We start from the raw sequence: 22,036 nt of genomic DNA, 5'->3' as shown, positions 1-22,036 counted from the left end.
CACCCATGATTTTTAATGCATGTAAGATTCAGATTCACAGAAATTCTTAGATACCTAAATATTTAGTTACTTATGCTGATGTGATACTGATCACCTTTAGGGATCCCAGCATTAACAGGTTATGATAATAAATCCCATTCTCAAAACCAATTAGTTTCCTTCAAGCTAGATCATAAGACCAAGTTATGCGCCTGAAGAGGCTTCACTGAGAGTTTTAAAACCACATCACAGCGAAGCCATCAGTGTAAATCAGTAATAATACCTTCCCACCTGCTGCTACCCAGCGCCTTCAAATCAGCCTAATCACACCCTCAGCATCACAGTAATGAGCTGCTCCTGAGCCCTGCCACAAACGGAGGTCCTGCAAGCCCTGACACCAGGGTTTTAGCCTGGATACCTTTCATTAGTGGCTTACCCATCCAGCAGGATCCTCAGCACGCCTGAGGTGTGCTGTCTCCCAGGACCACGGCAGAAAAATAAATACAGGCCACCTCTAGTGGAAGGAAAACCCAACTCCAGCCTACGTGACAGCTGAGGGATAACGAGAATAATAGAATAAACTCAGCAGACACGGCCTTCAAGACAGGCAGAGGTTTTGACAACTAGGGCACAGGCTGCTTAAGTAGTTGACTTGGCTGCAGTGCCCGCGTCCGGCAGAGAGCTCGCAGCCAAGGATCCTGAGCGAGGGGAGCCACCTCTAAACTGGCATCACATCAGTTGCTTAGACACATAAGCCCCATTCTTCAGCCTTGCACTATTGGCTAATTTAGGCAGCTCCCTGCTCAGCTGTTTGCCTTAAAAAGCTGAAAATCCCTTTCTTACAAGCTTAACAATTCCCGTATAGGGATCCCAAGCTGCGAACAGGCACTCAAGTTGGTGCTGAAATTCCAAGCTGCGAGCGGCCGAGGAGTTGTGTTGTGCTCCTCTGCCAAACAATGCTGAAAACCATCTGAATAAATCCCTTCAAATCCTAAATCTTCCTGGCTGTGAGGAAACCAGGCTTGGGGGGCTTAAATCACTTTTGAAAATTATGTAGGATCCTAAGTCACGTACGTGCCTTTGAAAAATTTACCCTTAAAAGGGGGATTGATGGAAAGTGGCTTCCTTCCCAAGTACCACTGTTAACTTTGTGAAATTCCTGAAGTGTGCATGAATAAAAATTATTCATAGAAATAAGGGTATCACCATCTATCTAAATAAAAAAGAAGCATAAAACAGGCCCAAACCCATATTGGTGTTTGTGCTTTTCCAATGAATCACTTTAAAATTAATAGGTTTGCATTGGCTTTATAAAAAACCAAAACGTGTGCTTTCTAATTTTTATTAACTTACAAACCCAACATATTTTTTAAGTATCTCTGATGGGTGGTCTGGCCATTTGATTAAAGGATTCTCTTAATGATGATATCTTGGCCCTTTGAATGGTTTTCTTGGGTGATGTCAAAAAGAAGTCTCAGGTGTTTTAGAACTGCTGTATTTTACCATAAGAACACTCCCAACACCCCAAGTCTAATTTCTGTATGAAAAAAATGATACTAAAGGTTTATAAAATTTATATGTTTTACCTCTATTTTGGGTGGTGATAGTCTTTTGTCTTCAATGATGTGCGTTAGGGGTGCTCCTTCCTACTCTGAAATGGTTCAAAGAGTGAATATTTTTGAGGAAAGAAGTATCATTCCCAGAAGTAGCTGTTGAAGATCATTGACAGAACCGGATAAATTTGGGCTAGATTCAGGTGTTGGTTACACCACTAAAAAACCAGTACAACTCTTATTTTTATATATGCTTCTGATGGTGCTGCATTTCCATGAGATGGGCCTATGGTAGGAAACGAGGCTGAGCAGAACACCTTATCTTAGTATTGTTTAGTTGCCTGCTCCCTTGAGCCAAAGCATCCCTTGCATATCTACTCATTTCCTTCAAATACTTTTCTTGTCAGAAGCTATCAAACATCTTAAAACTGGGATTTTTTAACAATTTGGATCCCCCTTATGGTTGTGTATGTAAATATCCTACATGTAGGATGTCATCTCCAGCATGTCATCTCCAGCACGTTCCAAACTCTATATCCCAACCTCCACCTCACATCCCACTTTCATGGTGTCTATCCCCTTAAAAAGATCGGTTTTGACACTTTAGGAAAGCCATCGCTGCCTAAGCAGTGTGCTCTGTTCTCTCCTGTAGCTCATGTCCTCTCAGCATCCCGATCCAGAGCTGTCTCTGAGAAGCAGAATCTGTGAGAAGGTTGGTAGTACGGAGCAGGGGGGCAAAGTGAGCCAAGACCAAACAAAAGCAAAGAAAATTTTTCTTAGACCTTGTGCTGCTCCAAAGATTTATTGAGTCTTTCCTGTGCATCACCGCTTTAAGCACTATTGGTTTAAGCTGTTGTCTCTTCCAGCCATACAGGCGGTCGTGGGGCTGAGGTGGCTTTGTGGCAGGCACTTGTGCTATTTCCTCCACTTGACAAGTATATACTCCTGCCATGTCTTGTTCCATTTGCTTCTCTTGTTACTGAAGAGATGCTCGGTCTCATAAAAGCTGACATGCCCTGAGAAATTCTGTGTACTCTTTCTTTTACAGAGCCTGTGCATGTAGATCTCTGAAGGCATACAGTAGATATTTGACTTTCTGTAGAACAAAGGCTCCCAAATTCATTGTCAGGAAATACCTGTGGGGGGAAAAAAAACAACCAACAAACCCCATCCTACTTGCCTTTTGATATGTACTATAAAAGGACTGAGTTAGTGAGAAACAGCTTATGCACACAAAATAAAAATGTGCTGTATCAGCTTTTATCTTTGGGGATTAACAAAGCGAAAACTGATTTATTTTTGGTGGCATTTCCTCCCCTGGGCCCAGAGAAAACGAAAACTCCAGATTATGCCCAGGTAAGTGTTTTTAAAAATGTGTATATATGTAGGTTGGTGGGGTTTTTTCCTAGTTAATATTGCTAAATTTAAAGCTTGCATTAGGTAATTGCTAAGTCTTACATGTGGACTACTTGCTCATAAACGTCTATACAAATATTAAAAATCTTATTTAAATAAACATCGAAATAAATGTTTGCTATGGTGCCTATTTTACTCTCTTTTGTTCAGCTATCAACTACAGTTTCAGTTGGAGAGGTTCATAGTAATGCAAAAATGTAGCAGCTGAGGACTAGAACTATTTCTACACAGATGGCAGGGTGGATCACTGCTTACAAATATATGTATATATGTATATATGTATCTACTAGTTGAACAACTATCATATATACATATTAGTTACAGTATTTTTATAAATAAATAGATTTTTGTGTTGATGAAAATGATTTTGACTACCATTGTACCTTACACAGTTGTCAACAGTTGCACAAATAGGACCAGATCAGAACGGTAAATTCGTGCCTGTTCTGCACAAGGCTGTATAAACAATATCAAAACCCACATGAGAATGATGAATCAGGCTTGTCAGAGGAATTTTGACTCATTAGTGGGCCAAGTATACAGGAGGACGTGCATTTTTCTAATAAAAAATTGGTGTCATTTAAAGCCACTGTATGAAGTATTTATTCTAACTCAGTTGCATAAGAGCACAACATTAAAGTCAGTCAGGTAACCATAAGATTCTCTTTCAATGACTTCTCATATCAAAAAGCTGCATTTCTCAATAAACACCCTTGCAAAAGGCTTTCACCCTATCTACGCATTGACCTTTCAGCAAACATAGGGTGAGTTGCCGTCAAAGGTTTTTTAGGACATTATTGGTGAGTGCAATTTTTTTACTTTAATTTTCATGCTACTTTGCTTTTGACTATGCACCAGGGATATTTTTAGATTATTGATGACTGCACCATCTGGCTGTATTCTATTAATACCAATATAACTGAGTTTTGCAAACTCTTTCTCCTTTAGTTCAAACCCTTAGGCAATGCATCCTTCCATAGCTACAGCAGGTACTCTAGAGTGAACGACCTTGGTTGCACTAAGCACAGAAAGTATCTACTCATGTTTTCAGCACTATTTCTACCTGTACTTTCTGACAGTTGGGAATATGGGACTTCAAAGTAAGCGGATGGAAACAGGCTTCAAGGTTAATTATTTCATATCCTCGACTCATGAATCCATCTGGAACTTGCTGAATGCAGAAACTTGATGGTTGGGGGTTTAGTGGTGGTGTCATGGTCCAAAGACACACTGAAGGACCTTGCCCAGTATGAGAAGGTGCAAGAGGGCCCTCATGAAGGAAGTTCAGTGTCAGCTTTCTCAGTCCAATGGTGGAGCTGCACACGGAAAAATTCCCAATTTTTCTGAGCATGGAAGAATTTCTGCTTGGCCTTTAATAGGATGATCAGAAAACAGTGCAGAGAGTCTGGTTTGGGTTTTTTAAAAACTCTTTTCTCCATGGTTTCCAACCACGACCTTAAGAGAAGGATTCAAATATTTCAGTGCTCACTGCTTTTCTTTTAACGCTGGCTTTGACGGACCCGCTTGTTTTGTTTTTAAGCTCTATGTTACATGCTATTTCCAGTGCTACCATTGGTGTTTAAAAGAGCCATAGTAATTCACAGAATTCACAAGAAATGCAGGTGAAACTCTTCACAACCTAGTTACACTGAATGCTGTATTTTGTTTTCACTGGTAATAATGTAACTGTTTAACCATAATTTTATAATCCTGTGACGTTTTCGTGACTTTTTTCTGAGAATTAATCCTTGAAAGCAAAAATTTGTTGACGCAAGGTGTTTTGATACTACGGTGCTGAGTACCCGTGAACCTAGAGCCAAAAACTACTTATAGAGTTAGGGAAAGTAAATTCCAAATAGTGAATGTCCTGCTTCTGCTGCAACCAAGTTGTTGGTTGTGCCAAGCTGTGCTGGCTTTGGCTGGGTAGAGTTAATTTTCGTCATAGTGGCAAGTATGGGGCTATGTTTTGGATTTGTGATAAAACCAGTGTTGATAATATAGAGATGTTTTAGCTATTGCTGAGCAGTGCTTACAGAGACTCAAGGCGTTTTCTGCTCCTTACGGCACTCCAACAGCGACCAGGCTAGGGTGCATAAGAAGTTGTGAGGGGACACAGCCTGAACCCAACTGACCAAAGGGGTGTTCCATACCATGTGACGTCATGCTCAGTACATAAACCTAGGGGAAGAAGAAGGAAGGGGGTGACCTTCGGAGTTATGGTGTTTTGTCTTCCCAAGAAACCATTACACATGACGGAGCCCTGCTTTCCTGGGGATGGCTGAACACCTGCCTGCTGATGGGAAGTAGTGAATGAATTCCTTGTTTTGCTTTGCTTGCATGTGTGGCTTTTGCTTTACTTATTAAACTTTCTTTATCTCAACCCACAAGTTTTTCTCACTTTTATTCTTCTGATTCTCTCCCCTGCCCCACCTGGGGAGAGCAAGTAAGCAGCTGCGTGGTGCTTAGTTGCCGGCTGGGGTTAAACCACAATATAAGAAATATTTTTAAAAATCATGAATATACAAAAAAACCCACAGAATTGTTTGTGGGAAATTTATTTCCCACAAATTCACTTTTTCCCCGAATCCAGTTTGAGCCAGGTGCAGCCATCACGACCAGACACATCCATTATGACCACCGCTGGTGGTTATCGCTTGGGCAGGGTTACGGGAGGTAAAAGTCAGGTTGGGGGACAGGGAGAGAACACCATCACAATTACGTCACTCGGAGATATGCACGTGTGTCAAGACATCTAGATAGAAAAATAGCAACCCTTTTTAGGGAGGTGACAACAGGACTTTGAAACAAGGATATTGCCGCTCTCAGCTGTGTGAGCTGCAGAACAAAGTCCATTATCTGAGAGCAGGAACAGGGCTTTACCAACTTTTACTCAGCCACTGTGAAGAAACAGTTGGCTAAAAGCATAGTATGCTATCTTTGTGTTGGTTATAAGCCCCTGACTATAATTCTTATGGAAATTATTTTTATCTCCTCCAAAGGGAAAATGTTTTGGAAACTCCCTGTGGGTTTCTCGGACTGTTGGTTCATTACATGGATTACTCCTGCAGTGTTTTGGGCTCCCACACTCTGGACTGAGTTGTGATTCTATATCTATCTGCATTTCTTTCTTTCGCTGCCTTTTTCTTTCTCCAGCCCACATTTTTCCACACTGGGAAGTAAATTGCTTCATATTTTTCATTTGAAGCTAAGGCTCCTTAAATGACTTCCATTGAGTTTCTCCAAATCAGGTTCCATTAGCAGAACAAAAATGAAAACAATTCCTGCTGTGGTGAGCCTTAAGAAATGGGTTGGGTAATGAACCAAGACAATGGGTGATTGACAGTCAAGAATTTAGTTGGCTTTAGCCCATTTAACAAAGCCAGGATACATACGAAAAAAAACTCACTAACAAATAGACTCCCATGTCTTTCCTAATGTCAGCAAACAGTCAACCTTATACACCAAGGTAAATAAATAGTCAGGTTTAAGGACTCTGATAGTATACGTCCCTGACAACGATAAACATGGTTAATATTGTTTCTTGGGGTTGAGGAAACAAAAATTAGCTTCAGAGCTACTATTGCCAGCGCTGTGATTTTGGACTAGGACACAAGCAATAATGGGATGGGGGAAGAGTCAATACGGATATTGCAAAAAGCACAAAGTATCACAGACTACTAGAACAGTATTATTATAGCAGAACAGCAGAATACCAGGAAGAGTACAGATGCTCACGAATTTCTGGGAATAAAGGTGGTATGGTGCCAACTGGGCTCTTAAGTGCTGGCTCACTGCCAGCACTTTGGGACACCAATGGGATCCTGCAGAGCCGCGTTTGCAGGTGGATCACATAGCAGCCGTCACTTTATCTTCAGGGGTAGACTGACAGGTGCTGTTGAAGTACGGCACCTGCACGAGGAAAAAGTTCAAATCACACACAGCCCTGAAGTGAATAATCCTCCAAGAACATGTATCATCATGGACTATAATGCTAAGGCAAACCCAAGGCTCTTCAGGAACTGGGCTTGATTCAGTGGGAATTAGGTAATTTGATGCATCTCATCCTACTAGTTCGAGCACATCACCAGCAATGGCAGCCACAGGCCAGCTCTAGAGAGAGCTGCTCTGATGTGTCTGCACAGGGCTCCCTACAGCATTAGCAAGGGACCCACCTTGTTCTGCACATCTTCCTTGGACGTTCACGCTCCCAGATCTACAATGCTGTAAAGCACAAGAAGAAACAATAATTCTGTGTGTTATCAGCATGGGTCTACCAGTACTGGTAGACTGGTAGTACTACCATGGGTCTATCAGTCACTGAGCAAACCTTGCTGAACCATGTGCCTCAATGATGCCATGTGAAATGGTGAGTACACCTTGTCACTGTGCTGCTTATTGTATGAATGTTTCAGGAACCTCTCTTCAAATGTTCTGGGGTAACTAAACTAACTCATTTTAAACAGCTTTGACTTCTTAGATAAAAGGTTGCTATTTTCTGAAGGTCTGTCTTTGACACACCTCACATAGTGACTTAAAACCTGGGAGTGCAATGACTACTAGGTGACTCTGAAAAGCGTGGTCTGGGTGTTATGAAATGCCACAGTCCTTTTAACTAACAAATAATCTACTAAAATGTGGTGTATGGGGTTTTTCAAAGCCATTTTAAATTATTTGATTTTTTTTTTTAATCAAATGAGAATATAGTATTGCAAATGAGGATTCGCATTTCAGTAGGAAAGGAATGATATTTGGAAGGGGTGTGTAGACTTTTTGGTCCACATGGTTCACAGTCAGTACCAAATCAATTATACTATATGTTCCCATAGGATCTCAGAATATGATACCATAGGTCAGCCTAGATTTTCTAGGCAGTGAGCACTTGCAACTGCCACAGATTTAGGGGGAGCAGAAAGCCTGTAGCATTTCATGTAACAGGCCCTTTCCTTCGCATTTTTTTCCACTCTTAAGTGTAAGCCGTTATGTGCTGTGGTTTGGGTGCTGGTTACCCGATTCCTCAAGGTTCCACCTCAAAATCTGGAGAGACTCAGATCTTAGCATTCAATGTCAGCCCTTAATTACCTCACAGGCAAGGAGAAGTAGTCTGATCTGCACTGAAAATTAACTGGTTTATGTTTTTCAGTAATTTTTTATTTTAGAGTAATAAGTGACATTTTCAAGCCCCATCCTGCGTGTTTTTTGACATAGGCAAGATGAAAATATTCTGACCTGGGGAAAGACCAATGAAGTTGCTATGCCGTGAGCTGGTGTGGAGGAAAATTGTGCTTTCTCATTAATTCTGTGACAAGTTTTGTGTTAATAGCATTTTTGGACAGCTCTAGTCTGGAGTTGGCCCAAAACATCTCTATCTTGAAAAAACAAGGGTTCTCTTCCCTCCCCATTCTCCTTCGAAGTACTACTAGGATGAGTTGATGAAAAATTAGATAATCTTTAATAAAATAGAAGTATTGCCACAGAAGCCTGTGCTATAGATAGCAGCATGTGTCAGACACCTATACTGGTTTGATAGAAACCAGAACCAGCAACCAGAAGTAGGATTGCAAAAGGAAAACATTTGGCGACCATGAACCTAGGTTACGGAAACAATTTTTTTTCCCTAGTAATTTTTTTTTAATATAAATTTTATGTTACCATAAAATCAGCCTCTAATTTGGTAGCTGCCTACCATAAGAGAGAAGATTAATGAGTAGTTCATAGTCATAAAGATTTTGGATTAATGCTTTGTGGGGAGCCATAAACCAAGCATTTTTCCACTTCCCACTTGCGGTTTGTCTTGGGGCACTAGTTTTTTTCAAGTCCTTATAATTCACACCCATCTCATTGCCAGGGTTACCTAACGCTGCAAGATGTGCTCATGCAGGCCTAGTTCACCACAACTGTATTTTATACAGATTACTGGACCACTACAGCTTTTCATGGGGAGCTACTTCACAATCCAGTAGCGCTACTGGAAAACATTTGATAAGCAGCCCTTCTCTTCCCTTGCTCCGTTTCATTTCACCAGGCTTCATATGTAATTCTTTTTTCTCTAATTGCCCTCTAAAAGTTTACAACCATATTGATTTTTGGAAGAAGTCGGGCAACTGTAACAGGTAGAGAGACTCCAGCATAAATTAGGGAAGAATTAGGCTCTAACTGAAATGAAAGCCTAACCAACAGGGAGGAAATTCTTGTTCTTATTAGCCTGGTATATCTTAACCACCTCAACGACTTTGATCTACACGTGTTACCTGTACCAGGACTGGAGGAAAAAGCTTTTATCATTGTAACACCAGGGGAGGGGATGGTTCCCTGTAGAGAAGGTATGTGGCTGTCACCTACAGAGATACTCTGACCTCTAAGTTTTGGCACAGTTTTTACCCCTTCCTCCCATTCACTACCTAAAGTGATCACAGATGGTTTTGTGGGGATATCCCGCATGCACGACTTTCCAAAAAACCCAATCAGGTGGGAAGAATCAGGATGAAGTGGAGTCAAACTTAATTTTTGGATCTTTACAACAATCTGGGCAGAAGACACGCTGCATTGCACAATTACAAACATTTCTGGGGACTAGAAGCAGAGCTCTAGTTGCCTTGAAAACTTCCAAGTCAAATGGGGTTGCGGCTATCAAACATAAATACCTCCAGAATCAGGGAGAACTGTTTTAGGTCTTGATTTGGGAATCCTTCATTCTAGCCAAGTCCTTCTGGAGGATTTCCTAAACTCCATAGCAGGTATTTATTTCAACTAATTACAGGCAATCTGTTCTGGAGAAAATGAGTATTAGTACAGGACTGAAATGTAACAGAAGACACACCTGAGTGTCTGTCAAAAATTCCCACTTCCAAAAACCATCAGAATTTTTTTCTCATCATTTTAAAAAACCTGAAGTCATCTGATAATATAAGTAGCCGTTCCCCAAATCTTCAAAAGCCACAAACAACTGGTTTCTGGCACTCAGCACCTTATCCTTTTGGGGAATTTTATAAAATTCTTTTTATACTGATAAATACCAGCTCACCAAATGAATACAAGGCAACCATGAGAGCGCCCCTGTTTCAAGTGGATAGAGCAATCATGTGCATCCTGCAAATTTCAGGTTGCAGCGTAGGATCTATAAAAAGCCCATCCAACGGATATGAAGGAGTTAGCCTAATCTGGGATTATTACCCACATCACGACTGGTGCTTCTGTGCAGGTGTGCCTGGATCCAAACTGCTAACATCTTTAAAGTCTCCAGGCCATGAAGTTAGAAAAAATGGATGTGATAAAAATGGAAAGCCTAAAATACCACTCATTCTTGAAAAATTCTATGGGAAATTAATTTTATACCACTAAAATTATTTATACTAGTGTAAACACAAACTAAGGAAAAAGTTCTAAAACCAAATTACAGACTAGTGTTTTGTTAGTCGTGTAGTTTTAGTGTGCATATTACATGAAATGTCAAAAATTTTTTAAACAGAACAGTTGACTAAAGCAGCCTAATAAAACTTCAGTAATTTCAAGGAATCTTTACAAATCTCATTAGACTGCAAATCATAATGCATCACATAAAATCTGCTTCATCTTAGATCATTTATAAGCACAAATAACTACTTTGAAAGAAGTGAAGCAATGAAGTTCAAAGCACCAGATCTAGGAACATTATTAACTGTTTCCTCAGACAGGCTGGTACAAAAGGCTTCTAATAATTCTTAGGACAACAGTGTACCATAGACTGCAACAAGTAATGATAAAACATGCAGTCTTGTGTTGGTGAGCTATAATACAGTACTTGGGAAAAAAAGTTAACACATCAATGTGGCATGATAAATATGATAGGCGTTAATTTATTACTCACAAACAGAAATTAGTAAAATTAAAGCTATAAATGATGCCTATTAATTGCCTTCTGTGTTCTTTGTAATGCTTTCCACAGCCAGGAATGAACTTTTTAAATGCCATATAAAGATTACCCATCTGACATAAAACACTGAAATGTAAAGAACGATCTTCATTTTGCTGTCCAACTTTCATCCTGAATTTCCTCTCTTTAGTAAACTAAATAGACACAGAGTTATTCTGCTACAAGGGGTTAAAAAAACATTGTTTATAAAAATAAATTTTGAAACACCTATATGCTGTAATGCTAGGCTATGGTGTATTTAGTTTACTTTGTTCAGTGAAAGGTGTATCCATGTACAATGCTAATAAACTAAGAGCATTCATATTAGAGCACCCAAGGATGAATAAGACCACATTTTATGACCAGACAGGACAATTTCCTCAACAGTCCTTGACTAATCTGCAACGTCCTTCATACAAAGTTGCATAAAAGTTGTGATCTTACCTTTAATACAGAGCCTCAGTCATTCAGTCAATTTTCTCCTCTCTCTCTCTAGCTCTTTTTTAAAAATATCCTGAAAATAACCTTCAGCTTCTTTAAAACATAAAGCTTTGGCATTTTGGAGAAACTGTAATGAGCCAATAAACCCAATTTGGAGGCTGGTTAGTATCACATAAATTAATTTCCCTGCTAAATGATCAGAGTCACATCCACCTTTTTCACTACCATCTGCCTCACAACAAAGTTGGCACTGTACTCCTTTGAGAGGTGGACTGTAAAAGTGTCATTTAGAAAAGGCTTATTAACAAAATCCTTTCTAAGTTCCAATTTTCCTGTTCCAGGGTAATGATCACAGGCAGCACATATATACCGTTAGCAGGAAGCACTCAAATGTCCATATGGCATGCACTTTAAAATAAATAAATAAATAAAAAGTAAACGGAATGTGTGTATGGATCTATATAGATATTCACCTCCATTTTTAGGGATTCTCCCAGGTATTTTACCACAATTCTGCCAGTTGTTAGTTCTGCCTATGAAGGAACCGTCCCCGCCATCTGGGGTATTTCCCCTTCTTGCCTCTGGACCATATAATCAAGCACCTATAAAATGGCACTGGAACAAAGCACTTTTCCTGAGCTTGCTCTTAATTCTGCCACATGCACACCCCCCCACACACACCCCTTTCTGATGTGTGACAGACATTTGAGGTGACTCACTTGGCCATCCCATTTCACTCCTGAACACAGTGAGGTATTTAGCAAGTACTTTGAGATAGTCCGATGGCAGAGGACATGCAGAGAAACAAGCGCGTGCTCCACTTGCATGCAGGAAGTCTTCCTTGATTCTGAAATTCTCATTTCTAAGTTCTCAGTGTCAAAGACCGTTCTTAATCATAACAATGCAAAGCTCCAAATAGGCCTGCCCCACTCGACTGGCGTTGCCCAGACTTCCCCAAGGGGAGATGTGGCACGTTCATCCTCTGGCCCAGAAGAGAAGGTGATGTACCTGTGCAGGTGAGGCCTGCAGTCCCTCAGCAGCTTCTGGTGGACAACATCAGGGGACAGACACAACCCTGCTGCTGGGCACCCCAGCTTTGCCGGGAGCTGCTCCTCACCTCCGGGGACCCTGACGCACCACCCGCAGGTGGCAGGGACATGGCAGGCTGCGCCAGCTCTCTGAGGAAGGATCAGGTTAGATCATGCATGCAGGAAAAAGGGGTCCCTGAAACCTATGTGGCTTTCTAGTGCCCCTGCTTCTCTTGTTTGGGTTTGTCTGCTGCTTCCTGCCTATTTTCTTCCCCTCGCCACATAAATGGTTTTGCTTCCTCTCTGTGTAATGTGCAGAAGCAAGCTGTCTTTGTAGCTTGCAAAAGCCACATAAGTTCTTCAAGCTTAGCTCAGCTCTTATGTTTAACCGCTGCAAAGCAGGAAAACCTCTGAACACTGTTCCTAAACTCAAATTAAAAACATCTTTCTGGAATTTTTTACTTGTTGTGGGTAAATGTATGTAGAGGTTAAGATTTTCTCTATATTGAGAGGCCTGCAGTGAAGGCAAGGAAGTTTTAAATTTAGACAGGGACTTTGATGTCCTTTTTCCAGCAATGAAAAAAACGTACTGACAACATTGATTCATGGGACAATGGGGTAATACGTTTTTTCATGTGAAGGAAGTGAGGAAGAAGTTGAGCACTCAACTTAAAATGTATGTATACGTTTCCCTTTTATGTAGCAGAGTCAGAATTTAACAGTCACATCAAACTGAATTTTACCAGTGTAATTTATTTTGCAATGAATGGCACTGTCCCTTCCTGGACCGAGCTGCTGCTGGGCCATGAGCTTTCAGACAAGGGAGCAGTATCAACACGATGTACAAGCATCATGCTACGCTGTTGTCTTTCACTAAATGTCCCGCAGCATGCTATTGTTCTACCGCATATAATGCAGACAGCAGCTTTGGTTTATTTTCCAGAATATGCCGTACTTTTTTCTCCAAATTTTTAAAACCTCCATTTTTCCCCCCTTAATACTAGCCACAAATCCTGATGTAGCAAAGGGAGTTTTTCTCGTTATGATCTCGTCATGATGATCTCTCCTTTCTTGGAAAAGACACCATTAAGATGGTTTCCATATTTTTCTATCTTATGAAGTATAATCAGATTCTTTAGTTTTATTTTCCCCTCTTAATATTTATTTCCTCTGGTTTGTCTTTATATGTCTTCTAGGAAGGGTTGAGTTTTAAGAAATAATTTTCAATAAACCTACTTAGGAAACTTCAGACAGTTCAAGCAACAAAACCAATAGCAGTAACTGCATGAGTCAATTTTACTTCAAAGCAGTTTTCAAAACCACACTGTGTATTCCTGATCTGTTTTTTGTCCTAAAAACTGGAAACCGAATGACTTGAATGTAAATTAAAAATAGCAAACTGTATGACTGTAAAGGTCAAAATCTAGACCACAGAATTACTAACAGTGTTTCTTTCAGATCTATTGTCTTCCCAGATTTAGAAAGAATTGAAAAGTTCCTTCTTCTCCATTGAAATCAGCACTGCCAGTTAGAACGTCTAGAAAACTTAATATATTAAATTTTTCATTCACCTCTCTCAAGGTCTTTATCATCTGAAAATGGATTTCTGTTCAGGAAAAAGAACCATACTGTATAAAACATAAGTTATCTGAATTTCTATTTTTGCATACCACAGAAAGAGATTTAATATTGACCAGGCTGCTGGGTTTCCTTCCTTTTAATAATATATATTAAATAGCAGCCTAGGACATTTTTGAGTCTGGATGCTGAATGTCTTCTTAAAATACTGGAAAGTATTTTAAGTACACACATGTTACAGGTGCATGTGCAATATTAGGTATAATATTGGTATAATCACAAAATCAACTTATCTCCATGTCTCAGATACAGTAAATTGAAGAGGCAGAAGTTTCTGTTTGGTGCTGCCAGAAGCTCAGGAGGTTCTTCTCTAATTCATCATTCTGGAGGTCGGTGCAGATTTTCCTGTTCATTACAGGGAAACACTCCTGTTCTTACCCAGTCACGACTGCAACCTGTCTCTCAGATCCTGAACACATGGAGAAGCCTGCTTTGAGCTAGGAGAGGTTGCTCAAAAATCATCACTGGCACTGTTAGTTAAACCCCATGTTCTACAACTGGCGTGAGCTCTTTGACACCTCTTCAGTTTGGCTGGGTCTGAAGACTGACAAATGAAGTGTTCCACATTTCCCGGGAATTTCATCAGCATTTCCAGGTGTGTGAGGTTTAACTAAAATCTCTGAACTCCTCACAGCTAGTTTCTGTTTCTCCACCTCAATTACAGAAACCTTCAAGTTCACAAAACTGGGAAATTTCTCCCGGGGAAGAAAAATTATGGGTGAATTTCTGGCTGAACATATGAAAAATGTGAAAAGTGCTTTTAAGCCACAAAAGGCAGCTTCCTTACTGCTGGAAGTGTAGGCAGTCTACACCTGCATTGCAGCCTCTTCGTTAACTGCTGTGTGGCTTAGAGAGCTGCCTGCTAGTGGGCAGCAGCCTAATTGCTATAGCGCAAAGTTGCCGAGCCAGAATTCTTCCCCTAAGAAACACAGAACGCTGCTGCACTACTTAAGAAAGTTTAAAAATATGTTTTGCTGGGTTTTGTGGTTGACTTTGTGTATCAGAAACATTCTAGCAATGCTTTATAAGTACTGCTTGCCTTTCCCTTATTCCTATCCTCAGCATCCTCAACAAAGACAGCCTATATTCCCTTCCTGTTTTACAGGTTCAAAGACATTTCACTGCCAGCTAAAAACACAGGCATTGTTTACACTGGTCATTAAAACACCTATTAGTATACCTGAGATCTCAGCTTGTCAAATGAACATTGATCTGGTCAATTTTCCACCATGTATATGGTCACAAAAAGCAGAGCCCTGCTAGTCCTACGTGCAAATAAGATTATGTACATAAGACACATTGTTAGTATTACCACTGGAAGCATACCGTGCATTCACGTACAGCTATTTTAATGTGTTTCTGGTGTATCGTATCTTTTTATAGACATGGTTGCTGATTTTAAAATAAAGTCATTTTTTTTCTTAGCTTGCTTAAAACCAAACCTAAAGCTTGGAAATATAGCTACCATTTCTGTGTACATGTTTTTGGCATAAATACAAATTTTTTTAGGGCACTTTACTTGGTATTCTGCAGATGAAAATGAGCCTGGTCACTTCGTGTTTTCGGCTGACTGGACACAAATCTTCGAAGATGCAGAAGCTACATAACAATATTTAAGATGACATTGTGCTTGAGGTGGCAAGCACTGCTCAAGTACAACAACATAGGCTTTGGAAAGCTCGCAAGGTTTATTAACCTGACCACGGCACCATGTAAAATGTGGCTCTGCCATTTCTTATTTTGCTCTGAGCATATCCAGACATGAGACACCCTGGATAGCCGCATTTTGAAATAGAAATGTGAACACAAAATACTCAGCTGGGAGGAAGGCAAAACCAAGTAAACTACAATTCAAGTTGTCTGCTCAGTTTGTGCAGTCAACTCACTACAGCGAACGAGAGAAGCTGCAGAGCCTGAACCTACCCCTTCCTTCTGGTCGCCACAGCGACCACCACCAAGCAGGACTGAAGATACGTTTGAAGCTGTGAATAAGCAACATTGAGGCAGATCTGCATAAATCTCTTCCTTTGGAAGTAATCACTCACAGAAGATTAAAAGGGCTTTTGAAGATTTATTAACTTTTTTTTTTTTTCTTCAGAACAGAAACTAGAAGAACATACTTCGAAATCCAAGAAAACTCAAAATGGAAGTGGAAGATGGAAGAGAATTTGAGGATCTTCCCAGTCCTGAGCGTCGTAGTAGAGCTAGCCTCCACATCCAATCTTGGTTTCAAACTCAACAACTCGGTGACTTTCTAAGTCACCACATGCTCCTCTCTCAAACCTTAGGAAAAGGAGATTTTTTTTCTCACCTCCTGTTTGGCTGTGGTTTTGATACTGCTCTCCTCAGGAGTCACCCACTCATGTTTGTTGTGCTGTTTTCTTCCTGGGTCTGGCTCTTCAGTTTTTCCTTCTGTCTGCCCTGTTCATCACCTGGGAATCCACTCTCCTCTGGCCATGTCCAGGAGTTTCTGGAAAGGATGGCATCTCCAGGAGGAAGAGGAGGACTCAGCGAGCTGCAGCTAGGATGAGGCAAGGAGACTCCCTCTCTGCTGACCTGCCATACACTCTTGAAAGAAATTAACAGATGAACTTCACGCTCCCCATAACCCCTAAAAATCCCCAAAATCTTATCATAATGTGCCTTTAAAACTAAAAATAATAAAAAAAATGACTGCCACCTGAGATATAGAAATACGCTGCAGCTTAATGTAGCTGAGTCAATGTGCCGTTACAGTACACACAGGTACATCTCAGAGGCTCCCTCTCAGCTGGAGCACAGAACAAATGGAGTGAATAGGCAGACAGTAAAAGCAAAAGATAACTTCTTCCCAAGCATTGTTATATTCCTCCTTTCCCCCTATACGCATGCACTCTAAAGCAATGTTTCCTGGGCTGTCCCCACATTAGCGCCTGCTGCAGAGGGCATTGAGATATGTGCCCCATTCAGCATTTCGGTGGTGCCTGCTCCATTTCAGCGGTGCCTGCTCAGCATTTTGACACACCGGTACCCCACTGAGCGCTCTGTTCACGCAGCCTGTGAGCAAATCCTGGGTCATACCACTGGGGCAAGTCACCTACATCGAGTGCTACAGCTCTGAGCCTCAGCCCAAGGCAAACAAACAAATAAAACCTTCAAATCTATCAGAAACCGTTCTCAGCTTTACTAAATTTAAGGACATGGTTTTAAGAGATAATAACAATATTCCACGAACAGAAGAGAGCTCAACTGTTTAACAGCTATGTTTGGGAAAATCTTCTTGGTAAACTGTGGGATTGGAGACCGTGTCCAAGAAGAGACTGAGGTCCTGCTTCACACATCAAGGTGCATTTTGTTCATCTGTGTTCTGACCAAAAAGGGGCCTACAGGGAAGATGGGGAGGGACTCTTTATCAGGGAGAGTGTAGTGATAGGGTAATAGTTAGTTAGTATAGTTAGTAGACAAGGGGTAAGAGTTTTAAGCTGCAAGAGGGTAGATTTAGATTTAGATCAGATATTAGGAAGAAATTCTTCTTCCTACCACCAAGAAAGGGTGGTGAGGCACCGGAACAGGTTGCCCAGAGAAGTTGGGTTGCCCCATCCCTGGAGGTGTTCAAGGCCAGGCTGGATGGGGCTTTGAGCAACCTGGTCTAGTGGAGGGTGTCCCTGCCATGGCAGGGGGTTGGAACTAGATGATCTTTACAGTCCCTTCCAACCTGAACCATTCTATGATTCTATGATTCAAAGCAAAGCCGTCCAGGACTGAAAATCATATACCTGCATCAGTGCAGAAGTGGACCTGGACTCATCCTTGCCGGTGTAAGGAGATCCTGAGGGGCAAGACTAAATTCTGCAAGTGCAGCACTGAGCAGGTATCCACACACAGGGATCTGCCTGGCTTCAGGTCCAGATCTGCCCCTGGCCCCAGGCACCAACTGAGCAAAACCACCATTGCCTGCTCACTTTCGGTCACACCCGATGAGAATTTGGCTTTTTAATCGAAAATAGCGAAGGCCAAGAGAACATTTGTCTTCTAAATATATCAACTATGTAAACATTGTGGACAAACATCTGTTCAGGTTTAAAATTAACTTTTGATTGGAGACAGGCGTAGACTGGGTTCAGATAAACTTGGGTTCGGACATGTGAACTGTGAGGGTCTGAACCAGCCTTTTGGTGGGCATTGCAGGTGGCTATGGAGGGGAAGGCGAGAGAGGGCAAGAGGAATACAAGGCTATAGTAAAGTTATTTATTTACTGACTGAAGTTAGGGGTGACTCAAGAGCTGTGAAGGAAAACAAAACAATCCAAACCAACCAAAAAAACAAGAAGAAAGTAAAAAGATGGTTAAGGCAACAGAAGAGCAACCTGCTGTTTACAGTCTGCCTGCTGTGATCAATAGATATATTTTGCTGGGATTGGAAGGCTAAAGCCAGAGAGACACAAAGCTAGTGAATGTATAAACAACGTCAGTCTGCAGGAGAGTGTGAAGTGTCAATGGCTGTTCAGGGAACAAGTTACTCAGATGCTGTTACGACTCAGAAAAAAATAAAGGTTGTTTGGCTAAGAGGTGAAGGTGGTGTTCTCTGCGTATACGTGCTCATACCTACTATTTCACTATTCTAAAATCCTGGCTTTCTTAGGGTATTCAGGGTTTCATTGACTTGAAGTGTTTCAGTCGTTAGTTTGTAAACACCTGTTCTATGTGTGGGTTTTAGTTTTGGTTCTGTTTTTTTTGAGGTGAAAACTTGAATTTCACTGTGCAAAGGAAAGAAATCAGGGCAACAGTGCAGCTACCCTGTTAGCTCTGACAACCTTGTTCTCCTGTAGAGTTTTGTGGAGCACTTAGGAAAATGACTGTCTCTCCCTGAGACACATGACGTTCATAGGGAAAGAAATTCAGTGGTGATAATAGTGGGGAAGGGATTCCCGTTGCTGTTGCAGTAGGGTTTTACTTGTTTTGGACTTATTTTTGCTGGTGGCCATGAGTTGTGGGGTTTACTGCTTAGGGTTTTCTTCTTTTGATTTTGTTCCCAATGTAGCTCCAGCTAGGGAGCAGCAGCCTTCCCCATTACTCACTGGCAGCCAGCTGCTCTTGCCAGAAGTGTGTCTAGAAGGTGAAATCAAAAGTGCAGATTGAGAATAACTGATTTACACTGCAATTGATCATTGTGCTGCTTCTTTTCAGAGGAAATCTGTCTTTACTGACAAGACAACTAGACCATCCTCATTGTTTTGCAGAGGCTGTGGATGTTTCAAGTCGGGGGGGGGCACTTGGTATGGACACAAGGATCGCTTTATGCCAAATACTGTACTTTTCAAAGTAGCCTTAAGATGATTATTGACATCACTGGACCAGCACAGCTACAAACCTGACAGGAATTTGGGGAAAAGCATGGGAGGTGCTTTGCACTTTACACTGAGAAAAGTGACCTGTGAGAATGCAGGCGAGATCCGTCTGAAAGAACAAAGAGGGAGAGCTGGAAAGATGGTGCTAATATGCCAACAAACTTGAAGGTGTTCTTTTTGTCTTTGGCCAGATGGCTTGACAGTTTGTAGTATGTCTGTGAAAGATGAAGTGCTTGGCAAGGTGTTGCTGATCCTAGTCCCTCCAAAAAGGAACAAGAGTGTTATCTTCATAGGCGCTAAAGGCCTCCAGTGCATCCTAATAATCCATCTTCAGCAGGGATAGAGATCCTCACTGAAATAAGCAGTGTTTGGCCTCTCTGTGCTGGGAAGAGGAACACTCTGTCAGTCCTGCTGACTTCTGCAGTTAGCCCAGTGCTTACTAGATGATAGTGGGGGTGGGTTTAAGGAGGATGGAGCCAGACTCTTTTCAGTGGTTCCCAGTAACAGGACGAGGGGTAACAGGCATAATCTGGAACATAGGAAGTTCCGATCAAATACGAGAAAAAACTTCTTTACGGTGAGTGTGACAGAGCACTGGAACAGGCTGCCCAGGGAGGTTGTGGAGTCCCTTCTCTGGAGACTTTCAAGACTCGCCTGGATGCAGTCCTGAGTGATGTGCTCTGGGCAATCCTGCTTTAGCAGGGGAGTTGGACCAGATGATCTCTAGAGGTCCCTTCCAACTCTGAAAATTCCGTGATTCCGTGATATACTGCCATTACATATGTCTGTGATAAGAAATATTACTGCTGACTGGTTAGATGCTCTTCTCTGATTCTCTGATCTAATATTGAACCGCCAGGTACTGAAGATGAGGTGCTTATATATGACAGTGGTAAGGAACTTAAATATCTAGAAAGATCCCTGATAAATGATACGCTCTGCAGATAAACCTCTGCCAAATTCTATTCAAATGGCAAAGAGATAATGTGAATATGACTCTAATGAAGGAAGGCTAGAGTTGCCATAATGCATGCAGGTGCAATTGCTCCAAATCTCTCTTAAAATCCATTTTCCTGCCAGTGCTCATTCTTCCTTTAAACAGAAGTTAATACTCTGCTGACATTACTGAACTCCATCATGCTCATTATCTCAGGCTAGCATTTAGATCAGGTTTTTGGAGGTGAAAGACCAATTCATTAACTCTATTGTGTCACTCAATGACTTCCTGCAGAGAGATCATAAGTCAGATGGTGGGTGTCACTGCTGGAAGATAAAAGACAGCTATAAAGTAGGAAGACAACTGGTATAATTCGCAAAAATGAGGAAAAAATACTCTATAGCCTTTAATTTCTATTCATAGTTCAAGTTTTAAGTATGTTATTTAGATAACAGTGCATTTGAGGGATTTTTTTAATGAGTTTCAGATATGGAATGGAAGAGGTTATTGGTTGGTTATTTCTTTTTGACTTAAAGAGAAGAAATAATATAGGTAACAAATAACACAGCAATTCCTGTAAAAATGAATTAAAAATGGGGTGGTTTAAAGCCAGATGTGTTTAAATGCCCATATATAATAAATTGTCTTGGCTTAAAGGGAGAAAAAGAGTGTTTGGAAAATTATTACTTTGTCAAAATGATAATGTTATGAAACTGTTCGAATTTCTGTTAAAGAAAAAAACAGCTGTGAGGAATCAAAATCCACTTATTTGAAAAAAAAACAACAAAAACAAAACCAAAATCCCCATACTGTTTCCTCAGAGTAAAGAAAACGTTTATTTTTAGAACACTTTCTGGGATGAAAGAATTTTTTAAGATGTTTTATGGAAAGTAGGTTCCTACTGCTACTGGTTATCGACCAAACATAAAGGTTCTCAGTTTGCACATGGGAAATAAACAAGCGAAAATACTTTTCATCCTTATAATTGAGTTTTTCTAAGAACATTTTCAAATATGAGACTTTTCAAGTATAATTGAGAACTACTTAATGTGAAGAAGCACCGTCAAATAAGGAAAGTCTTTGCCAGAGAGCTTTGCAGCTTCCGTTCAGCTTCCCTCTACCTGTTGCTCAAAAAAACCATGGGAGACAGTTTGCGCGACTTTTTCTTCCCTAAGTTGTAAAAAGCATGGCAGCGGTGGTGGTGGTATGGAATTTTTAATAATAACAAATATATGCAGGGCTTCTCTATGCTTCAAAGCACAAGGAACAAGCGTCCACTCTTTGAAAGCAGTGGGGCAGCAGCTCTACCCGAGTACCTTCCAGTAACGTGCATCTCCAGTTAATGGCGCTGGGATTTCCAGAGGGTAACAGCACCCAAGAGCGATGAGCAGGCATGAATGCAGCAGCCATTTATCAGTCACTGCATGAAAAGCAACTGCACAACTCTTCTTACTTTCAAGGTCTCGAGCTGTCCAAAAAAACCGCAGCTTGGGAAGCCTAAGATCTTCTTCAGATCTATTCAAGCCCTCTTATCCTCATAAACCGTGTTTTTTCCTGTTGACTCCTTCATATTCATTAGCAATAAAAAGGAGTGCCGTTCCAAAGCTACTGATGAAAGAAGAAATAAGTTTTGTTTTCTCCTAGCTGGTTTGGAAACAGACACGTTCCCTTCCTCAGCCTGCCCCCACGTCAGCTACCTCTCTTTAATGCTAAGCTATTCTTACCTTAAGTGAGAACCCCCTTCTCAGCTCCTTTAAAGATGAAAGGCACAACTGAAAGGGAACCCAGAAAAAAGAAATACTAAGGTGGTATCAATCTCTCTATTATTCA

The 22,036-nt window shown here is 41.0% G+C and overlaps 1 long non-coding RNA gene across 2 annotated transcripts; it reads right to left on the bottom strand.

Moving 5' to 3' along the window:
• Nucleotides 1–2,265: 2,265 nt before the first annotated feature.
• On the bottom strand, nt 2,266–16,505 carry LOC134511974 (uncharacterized). Of its 2 annotated transcripts, XR_010070016.1 has the most exons (5): nt 16,255–16,505; nt 7,121–7,169; nt 6,662–6,857; nt 4,982–5,126; nt 2,266–2,668 (listed from the first exon to the last, which is right to left on the bottom strand). It is a non-coding gene; the product is annotated as an uncharacterized LOC134511974 (long non-coding RNA). The 2 variants fall into 2 exon arrangements; XR_010070017.1 differs by lacking the exon at nt 2,266–2,668 and having other exon boundaries at nt 4,889–5,126.
• Nucleotides 16,506–22,036: the final 5,531 nt, after the last annotated feature.

The sequence above is a fragment of the Chroicocephalus ridibundus genome, chromosome 2 (assembly GCF_963924245.1).
Source record: "Chroicocephalus ridibundus chromosome 2, bChrRid1.1, whole genome shotgun sequence".
NCBI classification, from domain to species: Eukaryota; Metazoa; Chordata; class Aves; order Charadriiformes; family Laridae; genus Chroicocephalus; species Chroicocephalus ridibundus.
Note: the sequence above shows the minus strand (reverse complement) of the source record. Positions and strands in the feature narration are given on the sequence as shown.